This window comes from Mobula hypostoma, chromosome 16 (assembly GCF_963921235.1).
Source record: "Mobula hypostoma chromosome 16, sMobHyp1.1, whole genome shotgun sequence".
Lineage (NCBI taxonomy): Eukaryota > Metazoa > Chordata > Chondrichthyes > Myliobatiformes > Myliobatidae > Mobula > Mobula hypostoma.
Window position 1 is genome coordinate 54,614,217 of NC_086112.1, and position 17,256 is coordinate 54,631,472.

Sequence of the window (17,256 nt, forward strand, 5' to 3'; positions counted from 1 at the left end):
CTAGCCTGGATAGACTATTGGCTGACTGACAGGAGACTAAGTGGTTTCTGGTTGACTGCCAGAGACTGATGGTGTTCCACAGGGGTCAGTGTTAGGACTATTTTTCACGTTACAGTTCTTAGATTGAATGAAGGAATTAATCACTTTGTGGCCAGATTTGAGAACAGTACAAAGATTGGAGGGACAGGTAGTATTAAGGTAGCAGGAAGACTGCAGGAAGACTTGGACAGATTAGGACCATGGACAAAGAAGTGTTGGATGGAATATAGTGTAGGGAAGTGTATGATCCTCTATTTTGGTAGAAGGGATAAAGAGGTAGACTACTTTCTAAGGGGAATGAATTCAGAAATTGGAGATGCAAATGGACTTGGGAATCCTAGTGCAGGATTCCCTCAGGTTAACTTGCTGATTGAGTTGGCAGTAAGGAAGGCAAACGCAATGTTAGCATTTATTTTGAGAGACATAGAATATAAAAGCAAGGATGTAATGCTGAGGCATTTGTATGGCATTGATCAGATGGTATTTGGAGTATTGTGAGCAGGTTTGGACCCCATAATCCAAGAAAGGATATGCTGGCATTGGCAGGAATCTAGGGGAGGTTCACAATAATGGATTCCAGGAATGAGAGGGATGTGTGATGAGCTTGGTTAGCTCCTTGTGTTGGCTCTGGGCCTATACTCACTGGAATTTAGAAGAATGGGGGTGGATCTCATTGAAACGTATAAATCAGCCATGATAAAATGGTAGAGTAAACTCAGTGGGTCAAGTGGCCTAACTGTGCTCCTATCTATTATGGAACCCAGGACAGCGAGTTCTATTTTAAAAATTGGCTCAGAGGAAGTGGAGAGTGGTGATTTCTTGGAATGGCCAGTGGCCAGTGATGTGCCAAGAGTTGGTGTTAAGGCCATGGTTGTTCATTATTTGTATAAATTAATTGGATGTGAATGCAGAAGGCTTGATCAGTAAGTCTGTGCATGTCTCAGAAACTAGTGGTTGATAATGAAGGTTATCATAGATTAGATTGAGTTCTCTATCAGTTAAGGAAGTGGGGTAAGGAGTGATAAATGCATTTTGAAACAGATGTGTAAGCGGATGTATTTTGGAAGTCAAAACAAAGTTGGACTTGCACTCTCCAGTGCCCCACTATAGTTTAATGTAACAGGGAATAGGGAGAATAAGTGAAAGTGATATCACAGGTAGACAGGGTGGTGAGAAAAGAATGAAGAATGGCATTCTGGCCCTCACAGTCATAACACTGATTATAAGCGTTGGGAACATTATGTTCCAGTTGGACAAGCCATTGGTGAGGCTGCACTTAGAGTACTGTGTACAGTTTTAGTGACCCTCTTATTAAAAAATGTGGTTAAACTGGAAAGATTTGAAGATGCTGCCAGGGCTAGACGGCCTGAATCACAGAAGCTTGGTCAGGATAGGTCTTTGTACCTTGGAACATAGGGGAATGAGGCGCGACCTTGTTTTAAAAAAGATGTTTAAAATTATGAACCATAAACAAGGTGATGTGTTGGGCGTTTACTCTTTTCCCCAGGGTAGGTTAGTTCAAAACTAGATGGCATAAGTCTAGGGTGGGAGGGGAGGGATTTAAAAGGGACCCGAGGTGCACATTTTACATGCAGAGGGTGGTGAGTGCAAGGAATGAGCTGCCAGATGTTACGTTTGAGGCGAGTACAATAGTAGTGTCATTTAAGAAGCATTTAGACAGGTCCGTGGAGGGTCGGGGCAGGTCGGGCCTGAGAGAGTATGGGCCAAATGCATGAAATTGGGACAATGTGAATGGGCATTGTAGTCGGGTGGACGCATTGGGCTGAAGAACCTGTAGCTGTGCTGTGTTTCTGACTCCGTAACAGATGAAATACAAAGGTTAGTCCTTTCCAAAAATCAGAATAGGATAGTTTTCCACAAAAATCAAAACTCTTGGTTTTGTGGGATGATGGGAAATAATATTATTTATTCCAAGTTTTTGTATAATTATACCTAATGTGGAGGTGGAATAGGGGCTTCCATTGGGTTACTAAGTCATATTATTTTTATTCCCCTTCCCCTTCCCCCCCCCCCACCCCAAATGTGGCTAGCTTTACTTTTTTAGATTTTTTTTTTGTCCTAGATTTTTAAAATCTAGTTTACTGTAATTTCTTAAATACAAGATGGGCAGCAGCTGCAACCATAATGTCATTTTTTAAAATTTGAAAGTGATATCTTCTGTACTTGCATTCAAGTAAGAATCATATGTCACGAAATTTGTTTTGTGGCAGTAGTACAGTAAAATATACCATAAGTTGCAATAGAAAAATTTGGGGCAGAAAGGGAGTAAAACTAGTGAGGAAGCAAGTGTTCTGTTCATGGGTTCATTGTCCTGTCAGAAATCTGATGGAGGGGAAGAAGCTGTTCCTAAGATGTTGAGTGTGTTTTTAGACTCCTGTACCTCTTATGGTAGTAATAATGAAAGAGGGCATGACTTGGGTGAGGGGGGTCCTCAATGAATGCCACCATTTTGAGGTGTCACCTTTTGAAAGTGGCCTCCAGTGGGGAGCAAAACAATCAGAAATTGGAATGGCTTTAGATGTAATGTTCTTAGCCTGATTTCATTCCACTGTAGGGTTTTCAAATAACTTAAGATTAATTTGTGCTGAGATTAGATGCCCTGCAGCTTTAAAAATTAGAAATTTTGTGTTATCCAGCTTTTGAAAATATGATTTGGAGTCATTTTTTGCAATGCCATGCAAATGTAATTTTCAGAGGGAAAATGTTAACAATCTCACTGAAGCCATCCCTCTCAGTTCCTCAACAAAAATAAACATCCCCACAGTACAGCAGCCATTTCATAAATTGAGAACCAACAAAACTATGGGTGCAAATAAAAGTTGAAAACGTTAGATCTATGGTTAGGGAAACATAATTAGCATAAAAGGTCAGTATCCTGAGTATTTCTAGAAATAGTTCAATTCTTTTGTATCTCTTTTCAGTTCTGCTGTTAATGCTATTCCATGTCTTGAAAGCAGTTCTCTTTTGGAACTAAACTTAATCTTTTTATAGTTTAGTTCAGGAACATATAAAAATGACGTTACTAGCAGACAACCACCCAATGGCTAGACTCCCCTTTGGCTAGGGGGAATAAAATAAACTTAGCCAGATTTGGCCAGTGAAGCACCTTTTTTTGGCTTAATCATTATTCAGCTGCCGCTTGACTGATCTTGTCCCTGAAATATGGTTAGTAGAAGTATTTGACAATTCTGCATTGTTTAACTCCATTCAGAATTGATTTGGAGCCTCCATGTGTGGTTTGCATTAGGATCTGGATGGTCTCCATGGTAAGCTGCATTTAACAATGGTTCTCCTTGTCACTCATCTTTTGGTGGAAGTTGGAACTCAGCACATCCTGGTGTAGGCCTGATTGTCCAGCAGTATTGAGGTGGTAATTTTGATATTAGTGCTTTCTTTCACTGTGTGATCATTCTCCCAGGCTGCCTTTTTTTTAAAAAAAGTGAGCTAGTCTGAGCTAGTGTTCCCAACAGCAAACCCAGAGGCAGCAATATTGATTATTTTCCAATAGGTCATGTGTTTGTTCTTGGAAATGCAATAACAACAAATGTTGTAAGTATAGGGAAAGTTGCTTTTTTTAATTATTCACTGATTTTCTTTTAAAGCAACAGACATTAGATGGCTAGAAACACTTTAAAGATTGCTAGGTTTAAGATCAGCTGTTTTATATGCCTCTGTCAGCTTGGCACTGAGCAGATGCAGGCAATGATTAACATTAGTTGAGGAATTAAGACTCGAGAAACTCAAATGAAAAAGGAAGACGAGTGAACTATGAGTACAGAGTAATGGTGAGTTTCTACTGTATAGAGAACTTCTGCTTGAGGTTCTAAGTTTATGACATCTCCAAGGTGCAGCATTTTGTTGATATAATTTGATGGGTTCCCTACTGATATGTAAATAGTTTGAATAGTATCTTGCAGGGATTATGATTATTTTCATTATTTTAGGTGAATTTCATTTTCAAAATGGGATTGTTTAGATGAACATTTTTTCCAAGGGAAGAAAGCTACCCAGCAGCCTGCACAAGACTTGTATAATTTCATAGCTGACAGTTGTTGAAATATAAGTTCGTGGCAAGAAAATTGGAGCATGTGCGCAAACACTGGAAGGAACTTAAACTCTGCTCTACTTAGTTTCTGTGAGACCTTCATGTACAGTGTGATCTTGTAGTTTGTATATCTGTAAAAGCTGCCTTGAATTGCACAAAATGTTTGCAACCAACAGAGGTTAGATTTCATTGTGTCATGCTTACTGCAGTTCTTCTCCTCTGTACTTGGAAATTATACCTTGGAGTGCTCTGCTTTTCTCTTGCTGTGTCCTAGAATGTTTATGCATTTTTGTCAGTGAATTGCATTCAAGATGATCACATCTGGCCACTGGGCAGGCACTAAAATTTGTGTTAACGATATGTGACTGAAATGTATTGCTGTTTGCATGTTTTATTGAATTAAGATAAATGAATCTTAACACCAAATGGGTTTTTAATGAAACCTCTGGTAAAGTAAATAAAGTTTAGGAACATGTTTGAAATTGTCCTTAATATCAGTACAAGAGAAGATCTATTGATAGCCAATTCCCTGTGCAGTTTTGTTCTTTGCTAGCTCTTGAAATTGTGTACACTTTGAATCTGAACTTTGCCTTGATAAGTGTGTGAGCAATTAAATGGAACTTGGATCTCTTTATCTGGAAAGAGACCAAAAGACGTGGAAGTAGAATTGGCTCATTCAGCCCATCAAGTCTGCTCCACCATTCCAACATAGCTGATTTATTATTCCTCTCAATCGCATTCTCCTGCCTTCTCCCCAAAACCCATTGATGCCCTGATTAATCAGGGATCTATCAACCTTCACCTTAAATATACCCAATTGCTCAGCCAGCACAGCTGTCAGTGGCACTGTTTTTCCACATTCACCACCGATGTTTCCTCTCCTCTGTTCTAAATGGATGCCCTTCAATTCCGATGCTGTTGTGCCCTTTGGTTCTAGACTCCCCCACTATAGGAAAATCCTTTCTACATCTACTCTATCTGGGTCTTCCAGTATTCAGTATGTTACAATGAGATTTCTCCCTCTTTCACCCCCCCCCCCCAATTCTTCTAAACTCCACAGCCATCAGACTCTCCTCATGTTAACCATTTCATTCCTGGGATCATTCTCATGAATCTCCTATAGGCCCTCTCCAATGTCAGCACATCCGTTCTTAGATAAGGGGCCCAAAACGGCTCTCAATACTCCCAAATGCAGTCGGACCAATGCCTTGTATAAGCCTCAGCATTACATCCTTGCTTTTATGTTCTAGACCTCTTGAAATGAATGCCAACATTGAATTTGCCTTCGTTAGCGCTGACTCAACCTGCAAGTTAACCTTTGCAGAATCCTGCACAAAGACTCCCAAGTCTCTTTGTGCACTTGATTTTTGAATTTTCTCCTCATTTAGAAAATAGTCCACACCTTTGTTCCTTCTACTGAAGTGCATGACCACACACTCCCTACACTATATTTCATCTGCCACTTCTTTGCCCATTCTCCCACTATAAGTCCTTCTGTAGACACTCTACCTGCCCCTCCACCTACCTGAGTCATCCGCAAACTTGATCACAAAGCCATCATTCCGTCGTCTAGATCATTGATATATAACATGAAAAGAAGCTATCCCAATGCACGCCCTCACAGAACACCACTAGTCATCAGCAGCCAACCAGAATAGGCCACCTTTATTCCCATTCTTTGTCTCCTGCCAGTTAGCAAATTTTCTATCCATGCCTGTAGCTTTCCTGTAATGCCATAGTTTCTTATCTTGTTAAGCAGCCTCATGTATGGCACTTTGTCAAAGGCCTTCTGAAAATCCACTACAACACTACAAATAAACAACATCCACTGACTCCCCCTTGGTATCCTTCCCATTACTGTATTTTCTCAAAATTCCAACAGGTTTGTAAGACATGATTTCCCCTTTAGACAACCATGCTGATTTTGGCTGCCTTTATCATGTGCCTCCAAGTACTCCAAACTCTCATCCTTAGTAATAGACTTGAACACCTCTCCAACCAATGAAGTCAGGCTAACTGGCTTATTATTTCCTTCTGCCTACCTCCCTTTCACTTTGCAAGAAGTGTTACTCCTTTGTTTGCACTAATGGTCTGTTTTGTGCAGGTCTGAAGGCTGCAGGAGGATGTGCATGGCCTTGATAAATTAAATGTTTGATACTGTTGTCCATTGAAGCTATATTTCTTGCCCCTGCCCATTTTTCAGGTGAAAGAAACCAGTATCCAGGATTTCTGGGCATTGCCTCCTTTTCCTAATAAAGAGGCTTCTGAGTATATGGTTGTGGCCCTCTTCTGTAGCCCGTGAACTTAAGGTGAAATGTGTTGTGCGTTCAGAGATGCTCTTTTGCAGACCACTGTAATGCATGGTTATTTGAGTTACCATAGTCTTCCTGTCAGCTTGAACCAGTCCAGCCATTCTCCTTTGACTTCTCTCATTAACAAGGCGTTTTTGCCCTCAAAAATGCTGCTCGCTGGATTTTTTTTTGGCTTTTTTAAAAAATACCATTCTCTGTAAACTCTAGAACTTTGAGTGTAAAAATCCAAGGAAATCAGTTTCTGAGATAATCAAACAACCCTATCTGGCACCAACAATCACTCCACAGTCAAAGTCACTTGGATCACATTTCTTTCCCATTCTGGTCTCCAAACAACAACTGAAACTCTTGACTGTCTTTTTATGCATTGAGTTGCTGCTGCATAATTGGCTGATTAGATATTTGCATTTATGAGCAGGTGGATCTAATAGTGGCCACAAAGGGTATATTCTAGTTGACATAGTTTATGTAAAATATTATTTGAGTACTGCAGTCTCCCTGCACCAGGAGTGAAGCAAACAAGTACAGGGCACATGTCCAGTGCTTGTTGCAGACCTTGTGTAAGTTGCTATTTGCAATATAAATGATTACCTTTTGGTAAAACATTATGTTTAGTATTATGTAAATTGGAGTTGCTCAAGTGAGTTTATTAATCTGACGTCTTCAAGTAAACAGCTCTATTATTAAAACAGCTGACAAAATATCTGGGGTTAGAGTGGGAAGTGAGAATGGATACGATTCCATACATTGTGTATAATATGAGCATGCTGTGATTCTATAACCAAAGAGGTGATGCACCAAAGTGGAAGTTTTCTTGTGTGGGAATGCAAAATGTTTTTTGACTTAGAAGGAAGGATGAAATATGGCGGAATACTTTGTGCTCAGAAGACATTAACGATATCTACTTTGTTCTGAACCTGATCAATGAAGCTTCATTGATAGAGTGGAGTCTTCCTATTCCAAGCACCATTGTCAACATAAAGCACCCAAAATCCCCATCCATAGCAATTTATCACACAATCTCCCAAGCTCAGAAGAATTGCCCTGTTGGACCAAACTAGCAAATTTGCTCCTCTTGCATTGTATTTGCAATGCCAGTTCTACCTCTTAGTATCAGTTTATTACTGTTGACTATATGTTGTTCAACTAGCTCCATTTGAGCACCAGTCAGATTCAATTTGTTATTTTGGCACTGAAGGAGTTTATTTTCATCCCATCTGGGACGAATTATTAATTTGGCATTCCCTCGCCAAAGCTGTTTTTAAAAAAAAAATAATAATAAATTTCAGCAGCAGCCATCAGGGCAGGTTATGTCAGTAACAAAATGTTTGTGTTTAAGAAGCTGGTGTCATAGTTAAATATTCCAAGATTTAGATGAGGAAAGAAAGTGAGTTAGTTTTGACAGTTTTGGGAGCCATTGAGCTGGGATGCATGAGGGAAGCTGAGCAATATCGGTTCCATTTGTGAAGGGAGGGGTGGTGAGACACCAAGAAAAATTGAGTATCTACACAATTGAAGATGGTTAACTATGTGGACTGTCAACCCACAGACTGGCTTCCGGTCTCCTTTATGCCAAATTATTTCTCCACTCTTTAAACATCTGTCAGTGTGGCCCATGTCAGTCATGAGCCTGGGATCTGCAAGTGGCATCAGCATGGTTTGCATGTGTTTGGAGCATGCCTAGCCATTGTCGTGCTATACACAGGCCACTTTATTAAACTCCGAAAGAACTTGGTGCGATCTTCTGCTGTAGCCCATCCACTTCAAGATTTGAAGTGTTGTATGTTCAGAGCTGTTCCTCTGCACACCGGGGTTGGAAGCTGTTATTATTTGAGTTACTGTCAAATAGTCTGGCCATTCTCCGTCCTCTCTCATTAACAAGGTGTTTTCACCCACATGACTACTCTCTGGATGCTTGTTTTTCACACCATTCCCTGTAAACTAGAGACTATTTGCATGAAAATCCCTGGCAATTAGTAATAGCTGAGATGCTTAAACCACCCTGTCGGGTACTAACAATCATTCCACAGTCAAAGTTGCTAAGATACCATTTCTTCCCCGTTCTGGTGTTCAGTCTGAACAACAACTGAACCGCTTCATGTTAATGTTTTGATGCATTGAATTGCTGCCACTTGATTAGCTGATTAGATATTTGCATTAATGAGCAGGTGTATCTAATAAAGTGGCCATTGAGTGCATATGTGCATGAAGGACCCAGAACCAGATTTAGAGATTGCATTGCATGTGCATAATTGGTATGTAGTGATTGGGTTTTTGGTGACGCCTGGTGTTTGTACACACGCTGTGTGACATAAAGGAACTTGTAAATCAAGGACTCTTCTCTTTCATTCCTAGTGGAAGGTCTTAAACTATCTTGGTGCAATAGCGCACCATTCTTTATCTTCCCATGTCACTGCACTTTGTGTCATACATTCTCAACAATGGAGTTTGACAAGACTCTTTGAAGTGACACCAAACTTTTTCAGCCTGGAAAAATTATAGGCTGTTTCAGTTCAGTTGATCCATAAACTTGATTTTTCAATAGAATAGTGTGTACAAGGTCTCATCTCTGGTGTAGTTGAAAGATTTTTAAAAATGAGCTGAAAGACTTAATTAATTTTCAAAATTTTCTCTTCTGTATTGAAAGTAATTGCATCAAAGGAGGGCAGGCCACTCAGACATAGCATTTCACAACCTTGGATTGTCCTGAATAGCTGTGCCAATGAGCCACTTTGAGGTACCATTATTATGCAGAAAATATGGCAAGCGGTCTTATGCAGAGCAAAATCCCACAAAATAGGAGTGTGTAAATGACTCAGGAGTCTTTTGAAGGCTTTCCTGAGGGATAAATGTAAACTGCTCTGCATCTCTAAGTGTTTTGAGGTTGGCATTGGTTTATTATTGTCACGTGTATTGAGGTACAGTGAAAAGGTTACCTTGCATAAGTAGACGAAGGTAAAACCATAAAAACACAATAAAATATAAAAGCTACCAAAAAAGTGCAGTGCAGTCAAATGATAAAAAGTAAGCTCATAACAAAGTGCATGTAGACAACAAGTGCCCATCTTATTGTACAAGAGGTCTGTTCAATACTCTTCTAACAGTGGGATTGAAGTGGTCCTTGATCCTGGTGACATTTGTATCTGCTGAATGGGAGAGGGCAGAAGAGAATGTCTGGGGTGGGTGGGATCTTTGACCATGCTTCCGTCTTACTGAGGCAGAGGGAGATGATGACAGTCTTTGGAGGGCAGTGTAGCTTTTGTGATCTAGACACAGCCCCGTACAACTCTCTGCTGCTTCCTGTCATGTACAGTGCAGTTCTAGACCAAGTCATGATGCATCCAGATAGAATATTTTCAATTAAAAATCAGGGTTGGTGGGACATGATTAATTTCTTTAGCCTCATTGGCCATGTCTCGGCCATAACATCAGTGTTGTTGGGCCAGGCAATTGATGTTCACTCTTCACTGGTAATGAAGTTCTCAATGTGTTCAACCGCCACCCGGTTGATGTCAACATGAGCATGTGTACATGAGGTCAATGACCAGCTCTTTGGTTAACACTGGGAAAGGTTGTTGTTATGGCATAATGTCACTAGTTTCTCTCTTCCTGTACTCAGACTATTATTTAAGATGCAGCCCTCTGTGGTGACATCTACAAACTTGCAAATGGTCAAACTTAGAACAGGAACACTCCCTTCGGCCCACAATGTTCTGCTGAACCAATTAAATTAGTAATCAAATACCCAACTGAATAATCTCTTTTGCCTACACAGTGTCCATATGCTTTCATTTTCCTCACATTCATTTGTCTATCTTAATGTCTATGTTTCTGCCTCTACCACTACCCCAGGGAATGCATTCCAGGCACCCACCACTTTTTTTTGGGGGGGGGAGAACAACAACTTGTGTTTCACATTTCCTTTGAATTACCCCCTCTCACCTTAAATGCACGTCCTCTGGCCTTAGACATTTTAACCACCGGAAAAAGATATTCTGCCTACTTTAACTATGCCTCTCATAAACATCTGTTGGATCTCCCCTCAGCCTCCACTGTCAAGAGAAGACAACCCAAGTTTATCCAATCTCTCATGATAGCACATGCCCTCCAATCCAAGCAGGATCCTGGTAAAGCTCTTCTGCATCCTCTGCAAGTCCTCACCATCCTTGTAATGTGGTGACCAGGACTGTATGCAGTCTGATTAGTTTTATAAACCTGCGACATAACTTCATGACTTTTCAACTCAATGCCTGATTAAAGGCAAGCATGCCATATGCCCTCTTAACCACCCTATCAACTTGTGTAGCCACTTTCAGGGAACTGTGAACTTGAACCCGAAGATCCCTCTGCTCATCAAACCGTGAAGGGCAAGATCCTTAACGGTCCACTGTCTCTTAGCCTCTGACCTACCAAAGTGCAGTACTTCACATTTGGCTGGGTTAAACTCCGTCTGCCATTTCCCCGCCTATATCTGTAATTGATCTGTATCCCACAATATTCTTTGCAAGTCATCTACACTATCCACAACCACCACCAATCTTTGTACCATCTGCAAACTTACTAACCCACCCATCAACATTTTCTTCTAGGTCATTTATATACACTACAAACAGTAGGAATCCCAGTACAGATCTCTGCAGAATATCACTAATCACAGATCTCTAGCTAGAATAAGTCCCTTCAACCACTACACTGTCTAACATGGGCAAGCCAGTTCTGAATCTAAATGGCCATTGGCCATTTGCCATGGATTCCATGCACCTTAATCTTCTAGATGAGCCTCCCATGAGGGACCTTGTAAAACACTCATAAAATTCATGTATACAAGATCCAAAGCTCTACCTTAATCAATCACACTTGTCACCTCATTGCAAAAACTCAATCAAGTTAATAAGATACAACTTGCCCTACGTAAAGCCATGCTGCTCTCCCTAATTAGGCCGATTTTCAAAATGCTCATCCCTAAGAATTCTCTTCTCTGGACTCTTAGTGTTGCGTTTAAGGGACTCAACATTAACATCCTCCTTTACTTCAAAATGCCCTTGCATATCAGCACTGATCTCCATATCCTCCATGTCCTTGGTAAATACAGACGTAAAGTACTCATTTAGGACCTCACCCATATTCCAAGCAATAGTCTCCCCCTTTTGTTCTTAAGTGGTCCTACCCCTTCCGAGTTATCCTCTTGCTCTTTATGTATAGAATGCCTTGGGATTCTCATAAATCCTACTTGCCAAGTGCTTTTCATGGCCCCTTCTCACTTTCCTAATTGTCTTTAGTTCTTTTCTGGCTTTTTTGGGGTGGCATGGTAGTGTAGTGATCAGCACAATGCTCTGTACTACCAGCATCCTGGGTTCAATTCCCACCGCTGACTGTAAGGTGTTTCTACGTTTTCTCCCTGACTGTTGTGGGTATCTTCAGGGTGCTCTGGTTTCTTCCGACAGTTCAAAGACCTCCCGATTGGGAGTTTAATTGGTCATTGTAAATTGTCCCATGATGAAGCTAGGATTAAATCATGGGTTGCTAGGCTTGAAGGGCCTATTCTGTGCTGTATCTCAATTTTTAAAAAAAATCCTCAAGGGCTCTTTGATCCCAGCATACTAAGTGTTACATACTTTTCCTCTTTTTTTTTTCCTGACTAAACTTATCACAGCTGCTGACATCCAAGGTTCCCTTAACTTGTCATCTTTGTTCTTACCTGTCCTGTACTCTGTGCAATTGGTCATTAAATACCTTCCACATGTCAGATGTCGACTTGTTCAAAAACAGCTGTTGCCAATTAACTCTCCCGAGTTCCTGCCGAATACACTCATAATTTGTCTTTGCAGCAATTTAATACTCTCCGGCAAGGTCCATACTTGCCCTTATTTATCATAAAACCTAAGGAGTTGTGGTCACTAACTTGTTCACACACTGAAAGGGGTAGGCTCATTACCGAACACCAGGTACATTTGGTGAGTAGCAAAGCTTAATAGAGCAGAATCCGCACGGGGAGTAAAGGGTTGAGGACACAACCTTGTGGAGCATTAGTGTTTAGAATAATCATGGCAGAGATATTGCTGCCAATGTTTATTGCAATGTGTTGGTTACTAAGTTAAAGATCCAGTTGCAGAGGGAGATATTGACTTCCAGGGTCCAGAGTTTGTTGTTGAGTTTGCTTGACACATTAGTATTGAAGGCAGAGTTGTAGTCAACGAGCTATATCCTGACATAGGTGTCTTTACTGTCCAGATGCTCCAAAGGTGCCTAGCTGGGAAGATAGTGTCTGCTGTAGACCTGTTTCTGCGATTAAGCAAATTGCAGTGAGTCAAGGTTGTCCAAAAAGCATGCTCTAATCAGCCTCTCAAAGCACTACGTGTTGGTAGATGTCAGAGCCACTGGGCAGTAGTCGTTGAAGGCGTGTTCTGTTGTTTTTCTTGGGTATTGCAATGATAGTGGTCTTAAAGCAGAGGGGACCCACAGCCTGAGGAGGTTAAAAATGTGTGCAAATACCATTGCCAGCTGATCTGCACAGGATCTAAAGACACAGCCGGGGACACAATCCAGATCCAATGCCATCTGGAGAGTGAACCAGCAGAAGAATAACAGCAACAGTGTCTGTATTCATTTGTGATGGAGACAGTCAGAGAGAGCAGTGTTATACCCAACCCTTCTGTTCAAAATGTGTAGAGAATGTCTTGAGCTCATCAGGAATGGCTGTTTTATATTTATGCAAGGGGAAAGACAGAGCCTCTGTTTAAATTCTAAACCAGAGCATGCAAACCTCAGACATGTAATCTAGTACTGGCCTAGGATTTGAGTTCAAGATCCGGATGCAGAATTCCTATTAATCCAGCCAGTTTGAAAATCCCTGAGCAAGCGGGACACGGATTTTCTTGGATCAGTGGGATTTGGAGTAGTCTGTTATAGATGCTGTTATTGTTTGGGTTATCCTATATTGATCTTTCCATCATGGATGGATGATCCCTGAGGAAACTTGGTTCAAAATTCTACATTTGTGCCACGGTTGTATAGAAGTAACAATTTTGGCACTTTGGAATAGTGAAAATGCAATTCAGTAGAACATTTTGTGTACTTGTACTGTTTTAGAAATTACAGTGCACATTACGTGATTATTAGTCTTCTGTTGGATGTTGAACACTAATAATCACGTAATTATTGGCCTTATCAAGAGCAATGACGAGACGAGACAAGATGGAGTATAGAATGGAAGTAGAGCAGCTGGTGGATTGATGTGAGAAGAAACTAAGCTTAAGTATGAAGACCACCAAGATAATCAATGTAGACTTCAGCAAGCTGCAGACCAACCATCCTCCTCTGCGAATACATGCCTCCTCCATAGAGAGTTAAGTGCACTAGGTTCCTGGGAGTTCACATCATGGATGACCTCACCTGGTCCCTTATTATATACCTCCTTGAACAAGAAGATACAGCAACGCCTCCACTTCCTAAGGAGATTGAAGCAAGCAAAGCTCCTCCCCTCCCATCACCTTCTTAACTGTGTTTTACAGGAGCACCATTGAGAGTGTTCTGACAACGTGCTTCTCCATCTGGTATGGGAGCAGTCAAACATTGGACCAGAAGTCCCTACAAAGGACTGTAAAAACAGCTGAGAGGATCGTAGAGGTCTCCCTACCATCCACTGGGGACACTTATCAGGAGTGCTCCGTATGCAGGGCCCTTGGTATTACTAGGATCCCACTCAGCATCCTCTTTGACTTTCTACAATCAGACTTTCTGCTATTCATAGAAACGTGAACGGTCAGGATGAGAAACAGTTTCTTCCCTTGGGCCATTAGGCTTCTGAACTCCTTGTGGCATTGTATTTGAAGTGTTACTGGTTAGTCTGTTCTGTACCTTTACAGTATTTGATATTAATGCACTGCAGTTTGATTTATATGTGATTCATCTGTAGATTTTATCCTTGCCTTCGTAAGTTATTGTGTGTTATGTGTACTATGCTTTACAGCCGGTTTGGAGAATTGTCTTGTTTCTATATGCATTGTATGGTTATATATGTTAATACAGCTATATTGTTAAATGACAATAAACTTGGTAAGTGGCACTGAGAGCTGCATGGAAAAACATGTTCTTTGCCCTTTAATGACATATAATGTGTAGAATGATATCTGAGCCGGCTGTTGTGCTCTTGGCTTGGGCCTGCTCCGATCGCTCCAGGAGTGGATCTAGGACTCGGTCTAGATCGGGATGCTGTTGGCTGGCTTTTGTTTGCACAATGTGGTGTTTTCTTTAAAGTACAGTGGTTTATGGTTTTTTTAAAAAAAAGATTGGGTTATATGAGTTTCTTGCTTTTGGGCTGCCTATTCGCAGACAAGTTTCAAGGTAAATAATTTATACATTCTTTAATAATAAATGCACTTTGAATTTTTGATATTACCAAAGTTGGCCAACAGTAATATTGGCCACATTTATTAAAATTAACAAGGGTTTCTGTATATAAAATAAGTGAACTTGCTTATTTCTGAACATTTCCACTTTTGCTTTCAAGGCTTGTAATTTTTCTGTTCAAAGCATTTAGGTTTTGTCTTCTGCTTTTGGCAGTATAACCCAGTTGTTTTTATCTAAATGTAACTGTAAATTGCTTGGAATTGTTTCATATGGAATTCACACTTCTGATCTGAAGTGTGGCCCGGGAGGGGCCTGTTCACTCGGGAGCTGGAGGTTGGATTGACCTTCGTTTGGCATCTCGTCCACAGCCATTCGAACATGGGTGGCCCTGAGTTGGCGTCGCCTGATGGAGTCTTTAAAGCACACAATCCTTCACGTGACATCAACCTGTTGATCCAGGTCGTGGAGGAGTGCTTGGAATATTGTTCAATTGCTGCACTTTAAAACAGAAAGGTAAAATACATTTTGGTTAGTAGCAGTTGGAGTATTCAAAGTTTTAATATCATTCCTGTAATTCATTCATGTCAGCCAGTAGAATAAAATACTTTTCACGTATTAACAAATGTGATTGTAATCTTGAAACTATATTAACATATCAATCACTCGATTGCCAGAGACAATTCACACTAATTTTGAATGTGTGGCTGGTAACTAAATAGTTCCATTTAAAAGATGTGTGATGCCATCTGTCCTACAGTTGTAGGTTAATCATTAATCCTTTAGGTTTGAGTGTGTAGTTGATTTAAAAGGAAGGTCAGCTGGTGGTGTAGTGGCATCCACACTGGACTTTGAAGCAAGTGGTGCTGGGTTCAAATCTGGCTACCTCCTTACAAGCTTTCAACCCTGTTATTTGAGCAACTTGTTAAAAAAACACAGACCTGGCAAGGAACAACAAATGAAATGTTTTCTGTGGTCTCTTTGGGTTATGATGTGTCATCCTATTCCATTGCTGAAAATGCAGTGATGAAAAAAGCTCACTGAACCCATACCCACAGCAATCAATGGCCATAGGCGCAAATGTGGATTAATTACCCTTTTGAAGAAATCCATAAAAATATTGAATAACTATTAAGGAAGGCTGCAGATTATGCCATTTAGTTGAGATGTTGTGAGAGGTTCGTCTTTGGCTGACAAACAAAATTAAGATGGCATGAAGCCAAGGAAGCAGTTTAAAGTTGCCAAAAATAGCAGCAGGATCAAGGATTCTGAGCACTTGAGAAGTTGGAAAAGGAGGATTGGATGTCTGGGGATATGGGTGTGGTGGGAAGTGAAAATATGACAGCAGACTGGTGAGAAACATTCAAAATGAATATTAAGAATTTCTACAGAAAAGCTTAACAAGAAATTCTTGTTAAGGTTTTCATTGTTTATGTAAGTATGGATCTCTAAGTGAGAATTGGGAGAATTTATAATAGAAAGGAAACCACAGAACAATTGTGCAACCACTTTGAGTACTAGTTCATGGCAAAAGTCACAAAACAAAATCTGTCAGGAATGCTAGAGAGCTAAGGGTTCAGAGAATAAGAGAGTAGCCCAGTACTTTGGTCATAGAAGTGGAGAGCTCAAGTTGATAAATTCCTGGAGCAGTGGAGCCTTGGGGGCAATCTGATAGTAGAGAAGGCTGTTGATTCAGATGCCATTGCTACACTTGAGACATTTTGATACTTAATTCTGCAAGGCATGGAAGGATACAAATAATTGAAATGTGTGCTAATAGGTTTTGTATAGACAGGCAATAAGATGTTGGCATCGATGTGGATGGACCCATTTCAGGAGTCGTGTTACTCTGCCTCTGTAACAGGGGGATTGACTCCACAGCGCTTTGAAAGGTAGCTGTGGAGATGAAGGACCCCTTTGTGATCGTTGTCTGTATTTGGTTGAGTAGATCCTGTGGACTGGAAAGTAGCAAATGTAACCCCACTATTTAAGAAAGGGTGAAGGGAAAAGAGTTGTAAGCCTAAAAACTGTTGCAGGGAAAATGTTAGAAACTATGATGTATTAAAAACAGAGTTCAACAATCAGAATGAAAGACAAATGTGTGATTTCATTTATTGGAATTCTTCAACCTATCCAGCAGAGTAGCTTAGGAGAACCTATAAGTACAGGCAACTTCTGTTTTATGGGGGTTGTGTCCTAGAAAAGCCCTGTATCATGATTTTCCGTAATGTGAAGCCATGAATACTTGTGTCAAGAATTGCAAGACAAATATTTTTACACTGGGACATGCGGGGGTGGAAAGACGCCCAAAGAGAGACACTTCCTTCACTCCTTTCCATATCTGAATTGTTTGTGAATTACTTTACTGAGTAGATTGCAGCAAGCATAATATCCTCCAGGAGTCAAATTTAAATTATCGAACAAGAAACAAAGGTTCAAGCCAGAATGCAATTACAGATCTATGTACAATTTTGCCCTTCACATCATAGAAAG

General features: G+C 40.5%; 1 protein-coding gene and 1 non-coding gene across 5 annotated transcripts in view; both read left to right on the top strand.

Annotated features, from left to right (window-relative positions):
* Positions 1-17,256, top strand: part of kank1a (KN motif and ankyrin repeat domains 1a) — a 274,650-nt gene that overhangs the window by 28,426 nt on the left and 228,968 nt on the right. The window lies entirely within an intron of this gene.
* LOC134357648 (small nucleolar RNA SNORD98) lies at positions 15,747-15,811 on the top strand. The gene has a single exon (XR_010020688.1). It is a non-coding gene; the product is annotated as a small nucleolar RNA SNORD98 (small nucleolar RNA).